Genomic DNA, 15,214 nt, shown 5'->3' on the forward strand with positions numbered 1-15,214 from the left:
TATGTGAAAACATTCAAAAATACAAACAGTGCAGATGGTGGACAAATGAAACAACAATATGATTTTGAATACATGAATCCAAAATAATAAATGCACTCATTGAAAGGAGAAAACAGAATGGGGTAAAGAAGCTTTGTTGACTGTGAATTACTGTACAGTCTAAAACTGGAGAAAATGCTGATTCTTCAGTCCTATACTGGTAACACAGAATGCACTCTGCCAATCCATATGGATCATGTTGGGTGTTAGCATCGTGGTGCAGGCAGGTGTGTGGAGCGAACACTTTAATCTACAACAGCACATTTCCAGGTGGATTTTTCCCGATTCTTCTTTAACCTTTTATTCTTTGAGTGAATTACCTGATTTATGTCTCCATGTTTCCAAGAACTGTTCAAATGCAGCAATATGAGAAAGAAAGCCACACTCTTGTCTCATCACTCATCTAACCTGTGTCAAGAAGGGTGCAAACCACTACTTATATATACATATGAGGTGTGAAGTGTGAACAGTGGGCTTGATCTAAATAGTTGAAGTCTATGGTCTTACTTAGGTTGACCAACTATTTACCAAAGATAGAAAAAGCATCCAATTCCTTTACACAAGTGCATAAAATCACACGTAATCTCTATAAAAAGTAAATGGGTTATTTAATGTCAGTATTTAAATGAGAAACACCTTCATTCCAAACGGTGAGTACGCCCACTTTTAGGTCATTCTGATGTGAATTCTTCTCACTTTAACCCTCTTGTGTGTGAGAAGTTGAGTAAAAAAGTCAAATTTCCCTTCTCAAGTGCTATACCTTTCAGTCTCCATCACTCTGTGAACATCCAGTAGATTGAGTGATTCCACCTCTGCCAGTGGGCTGTATTCACAGTCACCAGCCAGAATGTATTCATTATAGAAAACCACAGATTACTGGTGTCTCTGAGACAAATGCCCTCTCCGTCTCTGTCTCATCAGTGTGGCGGAACGCTGCGTAAAACTTTGCCACCAGACACTGGAAACAAATGGATGCTCCTAACGTTTTTTTGCAAGCCTTTTATTTTGGTCTGCTGCATTTCAAGAGGTGTTTCTAGACAAGTGCATGATGTCGCAGCAGCCGCTGGCTAAAGTGGGATGGAAATTGACCCAGCAGTCCGCCTTAATTTGTTTAATTATCGATCCAGCGCGTTGTAATCAGCAAGGTGCCAAGCTGAAGGCGAAGACCGGTGGATATAATAAATGGTTAATGGCAGGGTCTAATTGCCAGGGTCCGAGACAGGCAAGTAACAAATCCTTATCTCAGCATATGCACAGTAACATAGTCTGAACATCAACAAGTAGGCCTAATGCTTCATTCATTATCCTCAGCAGACCACCAGCAGAACAATGCGCGTTTACCAAGTGAGAGTAACGTTCGGTGCTTTTGATGTGCAGAATTGAATGTTGATGATGAAGCCGAGCAGTGCCTCCCAGCGTGAGACAGCCCACCTCCGATACAGTCAGGCTACAGTAGGGGATGAGCAGCTTGCCACATATATCTATTCAATATTCATCTCCTATCCCACGCATAAAAAAAGTGCTGCAGCACCATATGTTTAGCCATGTTTTCTCTCATTCTCACCATGTGCCTGCCACTTAGTCTGCTGTAACACTGAGAAAAATTGCATTAGATGTCAATCAGCTTTCAGTGAGCCTTCCAGAGTGTAACTCTAATTTGTTGCCAGAAACCGTGGCACTCTGACAGGCATATTGTTAAGGTCGACTTTATTTTTACAAACTCATTCTGTCTCTCTGAAAGCAGAGGGACTTGACAGTTTGCAGGCAGATTTTGATATGTTCTGCTTTGATGTTTGGGAACACACACAGTGCCCCTTCCACTAAAGTCTTCAGCCTGTTCAGAGCACAAGGTCAGATCTACGCATGCATCAGCTGGCAGGCCGAGCTGGACTCCAGGGGCTGGTGTGGAAAGGGGCTGAAATCCATAATGATCAGTCTCTCAGGCTCACTGAATAATGCAAAGCTTTATAATAGAACCCACTCTCTAATGGCAGAGATATATAAGAACAATTTCACACACTGGCAGCAAACCGCTTGCTTATTTATCTAGCATCTGCAGCAGCAGAGAGAAAGATTGTGGTGGGATGGGGGTGTCTTACAGCGCTGTGCAAACAAAAGAAGAAACCAAGAGGAGTTGCAGAGAGGCTGTGTATTGGTGTATTTTGGAGTATGTTAGATATACCACCATAAAATGTTATTGGGCCACACTCTCTGTCCTGCTTTTCTTTGATCAGACACCTGTTTATTCTCTCTTTACACCCCAAAGGAGCTGCAGTTTTAGTCCTTAAACCTATGAAGTTGCTCTCTTAGTTTGCTCTGTCCAGGTTCCACAAAGTAAGCTTTACTTTCCCTCACATACTTTACCGCTTCACTTGCCAAGAATAACGATGTGCTGCCAGGTAACTGGAACCTCGGCACTGAAGCTCCACCGTCTCTGCGGCACAGACGTCTCTAGTTCACCCATCCCTCAGGGAAATACAGGAAGGGGGAGTCAAGGGGGAGTCGCCCAATGGGACACCTGCACTTTGGAGCCGTCTGCTGCTGTGCATGCACTGCCAGCGGGAACAGTGTGGGAAGAGTGGAGGAATGGGCAAGAGCAGTCAGTCTTCTAGTCAAGTACAAACACACATACAAACACTATAAATCATTTCAAGCAGGGCCATTATTTCCCTCTGTATGTCCATGTATGCAGATGAGTCACAGGACTGATTTATGTGGCTTTGGCATTCAACTCTATGATCAGTTGCTCGTAAGTCCAGCCACACTGGAGAGTCATTCACTAACCCTTCTCATTAAAACCTAAAGTGACATAAACAAATACCGGTGGCGTTATGCGTTCCACTTGGCGCTAAGCTAACCTCATCATAATTCTCCAAAGCCTGCACATTAACGCTTTTGCAACGACAGTGCTGTTCATCAAGCTGCTTGTGTTGGCCTTGTTGGACTCCCTCCAGAAACAGCATTTCCCCCATTAGACCTTCCTTTCAACAAGTCTCCGCCCAAAATCTGTCCAAAAGAGGAAGTGGGTTTAATCTTTAACATCAGACTGACTGAAATAATTATTCTGTTTGTCAGACGGTCTGTGGGAACGATACTGTTAGTGGAAAAAGGAGATTTATTTTGTTTCTGGTTTGTGTTTCCTGTGCTGTATAATTTTAGAAGGAGTGACAGCTTGTCATGCTCGTAGATTTATTATAAAAATTGAAACAGCATCTACTCCAAAGACAGGTTTGATGATGTTAAATACCTCAGTATGCTTCAAACGAAGTAGGTCCTATCATCATCAATTTTCAGCAGTGCTGGCCAAGTTACTTGTTAGCAGTTATTCATATTACTTATTTAAAAAGTAATTACATTACTAATTGTGCAACAGCAGAAGTAATCAGTTAGTTAGTAGCTCCAAGTCCTCCACACCCACACATCACACCTCCCGTATGGAATGTGTACAAATAGAAATTGTGGTTTAACACAGATTTAACACACATTTTTAACTGACATCAACAAACAGCATGTAAATAAGACAGCTTTGGAGCAGGAGACAGTGAACAAGCCAACCCCCAAATTCTTGAAGTAATTGAGCATTGCTGAGATTGTTAACTGTACTGATATTATTGAATTTCAAATTGCAAGTCCTTGTAATCACATTAGTGTGATATGTTACTGTCCAACACTGGCAACCAGAGTTGGCTTCCTGCAGTAACCTGATATTACAAACCACTGGCATACAAGAAACATGGTGTCCGTAATTGAGGGAGGGGATAAGAGAAATCTGATTTTATCTGGGAAATGCAAACTTCTTGACCATGTATACATGTAATACATGTAACTGGGTATCTATATATTTTACATGTACGCATGTGCATGTCAGGACTTCAAACAGGGAAAGGATCGCTGTGTCAGCAGAGTGGTGGGCTCATGACACATGTGGATTCATCCCTGGTTCGAGTCCAACTAAAACTGTACCTGCATGTACAGGAAGAGTTACAATAATAAACTGCTATTCAGCTGCATCCCTGCAGGATTAGTTTAAGACAAGTCTTGGCCTTGAGTGTTCAGGTTCGACAAGTCTAATTAACCCTCCTGTTGTCCTAAAGGTCAAAAATGACCCACCACCATGTGACAGCAGAGAAAACCCCCTCAACGCTCTGAGATGACTTGTGTTGTGAGCAGCGCTATACAAATAAAATTGAATTTAATTGACTTAAACTGATGAATAACAGCTTGTTTCATCATGCAAACTAGATTTGGGATTTAAAATTCAATTAAGCTGCTTTATTTTAGGGGTTTAGTGAAGGGGGTCATTTTTTTACCCTTAGGGCAAGGGGAATACACAGAAAGTTAAGACATCACAAGGGTTAAGCCTCTCTTTTGCATAAATATTAAGTCTGTCTTCATTTGAGGAAAGAAAGTTAGTTTCCTCTGGCCAAGCCTACGGACGTTTTTGTTCAAAGGTTCTCTGTACGGCTTGATTGCATGTGAGTCAGTGAGAAACAAGTCAGAGCCTTTGCCAAGCAACAGATTCAGCTAAGCTACTGCGCTAACATGGCAGCACAAAAGCTAAGAGAGTGTGTCACTTAGAACGTATCAGAGATCCGTCCAAGGAGGAGCTGCAGCAGTAGGGGTTGGGTGAGGGGTGAAGCGCACATTTGTTTTGGTCAGACATGCTGAGACGTCATATAGAGAACCTTTTATCAGAAACAGCTGTTATATCACTCTCTTCAAAGCCACCAGACTCAAGTGACAAAAACAATAACTTAGCCTCACAGAACAAGGGAGTTGCTGGTCTGTCACTGCCTCGATTAGCTTGTGTTATCATGACTTTAGAGTTGTTACAGATTTAGCTCAGAAATGACTGTTTTTGTTAATGAAGTTTGTTGTATCTGCAATTTCTTGTCTTTTGTGAAGTGGCTCATTTCACCCATAAGGCATTGCATGGCAGGCTACCCAAGTTAGTATTAGTCACTCATGGGGTAGCTTTATGCAACAGGTGAATTTAAAGTGTCCATTGCTAGTCTGACTTCTCATGCAACAGGAGTTCTGTGTCTTTGCGGTCTATCTAGGCAAAGTGAGAACAAATTGTACACGTTCAGACGACCTTGCCAAAGGCATTAGGGATGCTGCATTTGGTTGTTTGAAGAATAAACAGAAGTGTGGACCCCACCTACCTTCACACTTTTTCAGATCTGGTCAGTCACGGCATAAAGTGGCCTGATTGAGTGTTTGGTTTCAGTGTCCGCGGTTAAAGTTACACAAATTGTTGGCCGGCGCATTCTTAATTCTACCATCACCACCATGACGCTGTAAAATGACCCAACAAGCACTTCATATGAAGCATACTGACACCTTACATCCAACTGCTGACAGACCATTTGTACGTACTTTGGTTTTGATCTCTTAGATTCTTTGGCTGCATCCACATACGACAGTATAGGCTTTACAGAACCCTGCTCAGTTTTTCATTTGAATGCAAGCAGTCCCTTAAGGTCTCACAGCCTCGGTGCATGTGTGAGCCTGGCTTCTAACATTATCACAACATGGTGTAAGGTAACTTTTTTCTGCTCATGAAAATGTCACTGTTTACATTGATTATTGGTGGCTCAAAAACACACACACTCTTAAATCATGCTACAGCATCATCCAGACAGACATAAACATTAAGGCTTCTAAACTTTTATACAGTGCTATAATGGAGCAACAGTTCCCACAGAGCATGCGGCCTTAAAGACAAGCCAAAGCACTTAGTGTTTAGTGCCAGAGCGAGGCCGTGGCACTGTGGGAGCAGGTGTGTTTTAGGACTCAATAACATTGTGAAGATGGAACCCTGTAAAGCAGAAGGGTCTGGAGTGGAAGGGAGTAATAGGGAGAGTGAGCTTTCTGCACATCCCCTCTCAATTACATCAAGTGACCAAAGTGTCCTTGTAAAATACAACGATCTCTGCCACGACTCGCCTTTGTGCTGGAATATTTCTCCCAAAAGAAGATTCAATTTTGGCTAAGGTTGAAGCAAGGCTAGTTTACATAGAGGGAGAAACTGGGGGGACAATTCAAGGTATCAAGATCATTCATTTGTCATTTTACAACACAAAGAAGTTGTAGCCTCTTCATGCTTGCACATGCACAAATACATTTAAAATAGAGTTAATGATAAAAAAATTAAAAGATATAAATACATTTTTAGATTTGTAAGTGAACAGAATATTGCAAAGATGTTATGCCTTGTTATGCTCTTGTTTCATAATGTTTAAATTCTTTTTAACAGAGAAGAAGCTCAATGTAGCACAGTACTTGTTGTCAGTGTTATGCGAGATGTCACATTTCTCCACTCAGTGAATTAAAGCACAGTGTCATTATCATTCACATTTCCTTTGGGTACATTTTCCAAAGGTCTACATCATTTCTAATGTTGGAGCCAAGCTTAGAGATCCCACTGTTGTACTGCACACTTTGTTTATATACAACAAATGAGGAGCAGCAATGAAATGCACATCAATAATACAGATGCAAAGGCTTCCTTGATGAATGCCAGGCACATTTGGGCTCACAAACCCACCGTTTAATAACAAGAATGTCATTTAATTCTCAGGACTAATAAAGTGAGATCTCCAGATGTTGTTGCTTTTCCTCATAATCACACCTTAAGGGAGTTTATATTCTAACAATGGCTTTTAGCCAGTATGTGAATATTTCATTTAAAAGTCCTCACTTTACCCTTGAGTACAGCATCTCTCTCTGTTCAGTTCTCTTCATTCAATTTTCTGCATGTGTGAGCATTTAACACCTTGATCATTGACAAGTGTGCAAGTGTTATCTGAACTTCTGACGCAGCTCCTTTAAATATTGCTTTTATCATGTACATTTGATGTTACATGCCAGGCCACTTGACACCGTCACAGTTTGTCACTCTGAAGCCCAGTACGAAGTACCGCTGACCGGCTGCTTTGTTACGCTTATGTCTCATTAATGTTTTCTGCCGCCAAGCAGTAATGAGTTTAGTTTTGAGTTGATGTTAATTTTCTTGATATCTATCTAGATTTAAATAGATGTGATAGGGATCATCTTGTCAAGGACGTTAATACCATCAAAGTTTACATGGCCAACTTCTAGGCTCTGGCTGTAGTAACAATGACAGGAAAGAAACACAAAGAAGAAATTCAGCTGATGAAAGAGCCACAAAGTCTCAAAGTCACGTTGAGTTGTTTTAACATGCGTGACGTCATAATGTAGCTTCAGGTACGACATGTGTCACGATCTTTGACTAAACATAACTAAGTTGTTTTTGTGCCAAAACCTAGTGAGTCAGAGTCTTATCAACATGCACACTGTGAGCCTGGATGGGGTTTGTACTTGTTTCTTCTATATTCTTGTATGTGCTTACTTTAGGGATTTCCAGCTTTTTTACTGTAACACTTGCTCAAAAAGATACAAAGAAAGAAATCTGCAGAGGGCCACTGCTTTTTTCCCTTGATTTTGTTAGAAATACTCAGCAACACTTCACATTCAGTTTCTACAGCTTACATACGCACCTGAGTAAAAGAGGAACATAACAAATGTAGGTTTCTCTATTGAATCTGAGAACAATACATTGGCTAATATTCATTTATCACATAAAATTATGAATCATTTTTATGAGAATACCTCAGTTTTTCTCAAAATTTGTAACACAATTTAACCAAGATATGTATTAACAGGTACATTTTACAATTACAGTAACAACATTATAAACTTTGCTTGCCTAATATATTTTTCAATCTAGCTCTAATGACCATAAAAGCCACGATGGGTTTCTGGATGGTTTGATGAGAATAGAAACTAGGCGACCTATGAACTAGGTGATTATATTATATATTCATCGTTCTCATATCTCAACCCGAATCTATTGGAGATTTTTGAGCAACCTTACGAGAGAGCAAATTTAAGAGACTTGTAGAATCTACAGCAGGTGCACACATTCTGTGGAAGCTGTTCTTGTGGCTCAACACCATGCCAAGAAACCATGTTGTTTTTTCTCTATTCACATTATATGTACATGTGTGTATGCAAAATGTTCATGAAGCTCTAAGTTAGATCACACTTACCTCACCCCCTGCCAGATCTCTCAGTGACCATTGTGTGCATTCACTTTGCCAGGAAGACACCCACATCCATTCACTTGAGTGCATGTCGTCTAGTTTCATATGAGCTCATTGATCAAGGGTAAATGGAGACATTTCTGAAGAATGTGTACTCCATGATGTCAGTACGGTCATGAATGAATAGGTACCCGTGTAAGTGGCTATTGATTATCTTGTCAGGAGATGCTATCAGCAATTATAGAGGAATTGCTTGAACACAGAGGTAATTTACATACTGCTCAAAACTAATCATTGACAAAGCTGTTTGGTAGGTTTTAATAAGTGTGCAATTGCTGCATTTCTGTGGCTTCTGCTGTCATGGACACTGCTGGAGCCTCCTGCTCCTAACCCCCACCCTCCTGCACACACCTTTCTGCTCATCTTCCAGTCAGCACCTGCCAGCTTTCCCCTCCACGCCCACTGCCACTCCCCCTGCATCATCTGCCTGCCAATCAGCTCCCAGCCTGTTCAGTCTGCCACTTACCTGTTTTTCATCAGCTCGTTATCTCTCTGTTTTCAGACCTGTCACTTTGTCTAGTTCCTTGCCAGATCATTGTCAGTGTTTAGCCTGCTTCGTATCCTGCCTGCCTGTCTGTTTGTTTGATCATCTGGATTTCCGACCTGTGCCGGTTTTCTGACCTGTTTCTCTGTCCGACGTTTTGTACCTCTGCATGGTTGCCTGGATCTCTGGTTTTTGACTTCTGGACTGGACTGGACTGTACATTTCTCTGCCATTACCATCATTGTGTTGCCTCACTCCAGACTCTGTCTGGTGATTCTGCATTTGGGTCCTCCGAACTGTGACATCTGCATGTTGTTCAAATATTCCACAATGCAACAGCAACAAGTCATCATGCAACAATCCATGTTCTTGTTGTCATATTAATACATTTAAATATCACAGAGCTGAAAATGTGTACGGCTTCTAGGTGTTAGCTAGGTGTTAGCCAAAATTGTCCCGGGGCAATTTGCTGTCTGGGGATCCAAAAGCTTTAGGTTTAATGTGTGCCAATCAGTTTGTGATAAACTGATAAATTGCAAGTATGTTTGGTGCAATAATACTGCACCACATAAGTGGAACACTAACCTAAGTGTTAAGGACCTTAAACCTGCAATAGCAGATCCTTGGGGAGGCTCTTGAGGTTGCTGAAACAAGCTGTAAACACAGCACTGACATTTTATCACTTTTAAGGGGATATCGTTAACTTGTTAGCAAACAGTTGTGTAGTTATACATCCAGCATATTCAGAGCAACAGTGTGTAAACACTATTTATATGTGCAAAATATTCTAGTTTTGTGCCTCCAGAAATGTAAACTCTTCTTTGTGGTATGCATCTCTACCCCAGCCTTGCAAGCTGTTGGCTAGTTGGTTTGTTTCACCAGCCATCACAGAATGTTTGCAGCAGCCTGACCCATCCTTTACCTCTGCCCTGAGCCTCAGACAACCTAGGCATAACCTCTTCAGCCATCATGACTGAAACAATCCCAGCTGCCCTTGTGCGAGAGGCGGGGTACACCCTGGACTGGTTGCCAGCAAATCACAGGGCCGACACATAGAGACAGACAACCACTTACAGTCACCAATTAAACTAACCCGTGTCTTTGGACTGTGGGAGGAAGCCAGACATGCAAACTCCACACTGCACCACTATGCTGCCCCTGCCGTATTTATACCATACTATATTAGTATAGTAGCTACACATCAGCTAACCTGCTCCTTCGCCCTCCAGCCTCCGCCTACAGCCTCTGACACCCAGATGCTTCCACAGCCACAGCCTACAATGTTTGACATCAGCCGCATCTTCCACCTACAGCCACTACCTGTAGATTGCAGCCGCCACCTTTACTTGTATTGCAAAACTAGGCATGTCAAGTGTATGTGTATAGCACGTTTCAATAAGGCAGGTAGATGAAAGTGTTTTAAAACAGTTTCAAAACAAAATATAAAAGAAACACAAGGCAATATGAAAAGATGCATGTAATCCCTTTAAGGGCAGCCAACCTCCATTTACAGCCTCAGGCAGCCTCAAGCAGCCATGGACAGTGTCTCCAACAGACAGCAACCAACAGAAATATCAATAACATATAAAAATAACATTATTATATATAATGAATACATTTGACTCAACCTCTTATTACTAAGTGATTACTAAGGCTCATTACTAATGAAGAGTTACTTTTTTTATGTACAGTTTGCTTTGTTAAAAGATGCTATGCTAACATTGATGGCCATTTACAGAGAACTGTATGTCAGTGATTAATTATTCCTCATCATGCATCAAGGGTTGTTGCTTTTCAACTGCAACAATCATGTAAGGCCCTATACAACACTGAATCTGACATAGGTTTACTTTTTGAAATATCAACTGAAGTATAGCAACACAAGCAGACTGTGGAGGCAGTAGTAGATCTGCAACTCCTGTGTTCTGCAAGAAAAAATGTTTTCAGTGGAGACCTTCAGTGATATAACTGTTTCTGGTTAAACAAGAAGAATCTTCCAGGTCTCTCTCTGTAGGGATCCTTTCCATAATGCTGCCAGACACTCAGAATAACAATCAGAGCCTGTCAGTGGCTACAACAAGCACTTTCAGTGGACCTACTTTGACTGGGCACAGTTGCCCCAAAGGATTGTGTTGCAGCCATTGCAGCCAGTTTTGTGTCTGTCAGCTGAGGTAAACAGTGCCAAACCATTTCGTAAATGCTGATCATTTCAAACCCAACGTATGTACAAATAAGGCCCAGGTTTAAAAAGACAAGAGGTATCCTTTAAGTTTTAAATAGACATAGAGGTATGTGGACCTTCCACAATTACATTGAATTGGTTTTGGAAACATACATAGCTGTTGAGTTTTAGGAATGTATTTTTCAGTGCTTTGAGCAGCATGAAAGCTGCAGCACTAGCTATCATCTGCAGTGATTTCTGCTTGCGAACTATATATTTAGAAAATCATTCTCAGCCCGTCTCCACCTGTAGTATCCTGCCGGCAGCCTCATTTTACAGACCCTAGCTCCTGACAGCTTCCAGGGATCTACAGTATCACTGTATCTCCCTGCAGGTTCTGACAGCCACGAAAATAGTCTGACGGCCATCTAAACCTCAACCTCCACTGAATACCATTTAAAAGCCATACTGCAGCAATCATTGTCATAAAATTTCAGTTGGGGACTTGACAGATTTGCAGTCTAACAGCCACAGTTTCTCATTCAACCTTGAGTTTGAGTTATGAAGGCTCAGGCTTTCACTGGAGCTGCTCAGAGACTGAATAGAGATCATCATCATACCATGGAGAACAAAGCATTAGTCACTGCAGCAGCGTTTTTATCGATGTGCTGTAAACTTGGCTTGAAAACAGCAATGGCATGCATGATTAGGGCAAACAAAGAGTCTGGCCTCTTTGGTTAACAACAAAAAACGAGGCTCAGGATAACGTTTTATCTCCCTTGAAACTTGCTCAGAAGACTTTAAATGAGGTTGTGTTTTTAGGGGCTTGAAGTGATAGCATCTAACTCTGAAACATTTTAATTGCTGAACTTGATTTATGACAGTGATGAGTGAAAATAAGTTGCTGAGTGAGAAAGTTCCAGTAAAATATCTGTTTGAAAAATGAGAGAAGAAGAGTGCTGCTCCCTCCCCTTTCATTCTTGGAAAGAGTCACTGGTCTGTCTGTGTCCCACTAGAGGATCACATGATGAAATACTCACTTCCTCTAATCCATTCATCCATCAGTCTTTTTTCTCTCTCGCTCATCCCCTTGCCTTGTTTCAATCAGTCCTTGGAAGCAGGGCTTTTAGGCTTTTCCTGCCTCTGTCTGATGTAACTCTGGGAGCAGCCCAGCTTCCAAGATGCAGCCCAGTTGATCATGTCGCCCTGTTCCCTGCATGACAGAAGGGTGGATGAGGAGAATAAGTAGACTTCTTGTCCTCCCTCTGCTATCACAGGGTCCCAACCTCTATCACACATAGGAGATTGGATTGGTTTCCCCCTACAGTGGACGCTGGGACTGTGAGGCGAGAGGAACAAATTACGCCGGATGTACCTATGACTTTCTTACACACCAGATTGCTCCTGCGCTGTTAGTGTGGGAGGCCAAGAGGCCACAGCAATGATTGCTGCACTGGTGAATCCACTGAGAGGGATATTTTCATGCTCCATCCATCTGGTGTAACATTTTCATGTTTTCTGATGGGCTGACATCCCAAAGAAATCTGAGCACAGCATTGTCCTTTGAGCTCAAGGCAGACTATGACGCGTTTAAATCATTAAGGCCTTAGAGCAAATTTCTTTGTTGACCAAGAACAAAATGGTAAACGTGTTGATTGTGCCCTCCCAATTACACAGCTCTCAGTAATGTCACGACCGACAGCCTGAGTGAGTGCTTGCAGACTGTTGTTAGATTTTGACTCGGGTGGGACAGATGGGACAGCTTTTTCCTCTGTGACTCTTCTTTCAAAAACAAACCTTTAGCTCCTGCTGTTTGAGAAATGAGTGTGAAGCCTGACAGCAAAGGATGTTGAGGACAAGTTGAACAAGTGTAAATACGCTTGACTCATGCAGGTGCTGTGAAAAGCAAGGCTGTACACAGGAAATGCCAGCACATCGTTAAACAAGAACAAATAAAACACATGGAATCTTATTACTCAAAGTGTCCTCTTCCATTTCTAGTTATTGTTTTACACTTGTCCTTAAAATGGCTATGATCAATATTCATCAGCATCCAATGACAATGTGAAAACAAAGTGACAACAGCCTGCAGCTTCCCTCTTCTGTTTCACTCTCACCACCATTATATTTACAGTAGCATCATTTTCACACACAGCTGTTTCCGCTGAAAACGCTCTGATGTACTTGTACAAACGTCAACTTCATAGTAGCCAGACCTGCAACAATTAGTTGACTGATTGATAAGCTGATCGCCAGAAACTACAGCGAATAGTTTTATCATTAAGCCATCAATTAAATCCTTTTTGAAGCAAAAATTGCAGTGATAGTGATAGTTTCAGTTTCTCAAATAAGAAAATGTGCTGCTTTTGCTGGTTTTGCATTTTAATAGATTGAATATTTTTGGGTTTTGGACTATTTGCTGGACAAACAGAAACATTTGATGAGGTCACTTTGGGCTCTAGCATTTTGAGATTGACATTTTTTTTTTACTGTTTTCTAATGTTTTATTGATCAAATGATTGATCGATTAATCAAGAAAATTGTTTAAAAATGATTCCTCTGTAACAAAAATATTTGTTAGATGCAGGCTTAACTGTGGCGCTTGAACAAAAGTCAGGAGAGACCAATGTCATTAGTATTCATCCTCTGGATTTCATGAATATCTGTAAGTATGTTCTGCGTGACAATTTGCCCAATAGTTGTTGAAATATTTCAGTCTGGACCAAAATGGTGGACCGATGGACTGCCTGAAAGACCAACATTGTATATCTTAATACAATGACACTTTCACTCCTCCTGCAACATATCAGATTTAACCCAAAGATTTATCGATGGGCCTGTAGATATTTGAATGCAAATCTTCCTGATGGCAATAACAGTTACATTCAGTTCAACCCAGCTGACAGAAAGTCAGAGGCTGAACTGGTTAATAAATAATGATGTCATCCTCTCAAGTTCATATTTCACTTGTTCTACATTTTATCAATCTTACTGTATGTCAAAGGCTCTGCTGTTTAAGCGTCCTTATCAGTTATTCAGAAGGCTACTTTTTAATCTCTCAAACTGAGGAAATGATACCAACTATGCAAACGTTTGTCTAAGTGAACAAAAGGAAAAATTACAGTGGGATCAAAAGTATCAGCGGGCTATGTAACAAAGAGGAGGCTCTTTGGTGATGTTAGTTAAAATTCTGTTTGAAGTTGTTTCATGATGAGCCCATATACCTCTCTCAAATGTTACATAACTCCCTATTTAAAGTTGGGCTATCTGACTATGAGAGCAATGAAGAAAAAGAAAGTGTTTCTTGGAATATAAAACATCACAGCACAACAACACATACAGGCTGGTGACTAAGGTCACGATGAACAAAAATAAAGTAATCCAGTGCAATAGCTTTGCAATAAAACCTTTGTCAAGCTCATAATATCAGATTGTTTTATAAGACCCACAGAAACGTATTGATTTAACAATATGATCATTTTTAAACCTGAAGCTTGGCTGCTGGGTGGACAAAATAACATGAATACCCACCACCACAACTGGCTACAGAAATATCTATGAAGTTAAACCTAAGACGTATTGTTAATAGAAACAACCCACTGTATCCTCACATATGCAAAAATACATTACAATGCATTTGTATTCTGTTTCATTTTCAGAGCAAAAATTACAAATGGCATAAAAATATCAGTAAGTATATGATGTAGGATTTTGAAATAGTTTTCTTTGGTGTCATGCAGAGTTGGTGTCTGTACCAGTACATAGGCATATACATTACATATACATATATACATTAAAATAACATGACAGGGTCAACATAGATAGATAGAAAATAACTTAAACATTAAATTGGCAGCACAGTCTCACAGTTTTAATACATGTGAAAGTGAAAAAAGGTCTTACTTTAACAAATTTACGTTAATGAATGTAAAATTTGTTACAAAAAATGTTAAAGAGAGTGATTAGAAAATGCTTTCATATATTGTATAAAGGATGAATCTATATTCCAACTGCAATATATTTATTCACCTTACAATATATTTATTAATCTTTTTACCTCACTTCACAATGTGCAATACTTTGTAATATCTCCCACTTGTATACTATATTGTTTCTATTTTCTTAAACTTCCTCTACTGTCGCTGTACATATGTTTTTTTATATCTCCTCATGTCTGCTGTGACACTGTAAATGTGCCCGTCGTGGGACTAATAAAGGAATATCTCATCTCATCTCATCTCATGTTAGATGATTTGTTATTTATTTTACCAATGTGTGTGAATGAACAGACTCCTCCTATCCTATTAGATTGCTCCTGTATGAATGATGTGTGAGTGGGTGCATGTGAATATAACATTAGAGAGCTTAAGCTATTTGAAAAGACTAGACAGATGCTATACA

Source organism: Pempheris klunzingeri, chromosome 3 (assembly GCF_042242105.1).
Source record: "Pempheris klunzingeri isolate RE-2024b chromosome 3, fPemKlu1.hap1, whole genome shotgun sequence".
NCBI lineage: Eukaryota > Metazoa > Chordata > Actinopteri > Acropomatiformes > Pempheridae > Pempheris > Pempheris klunzingeri.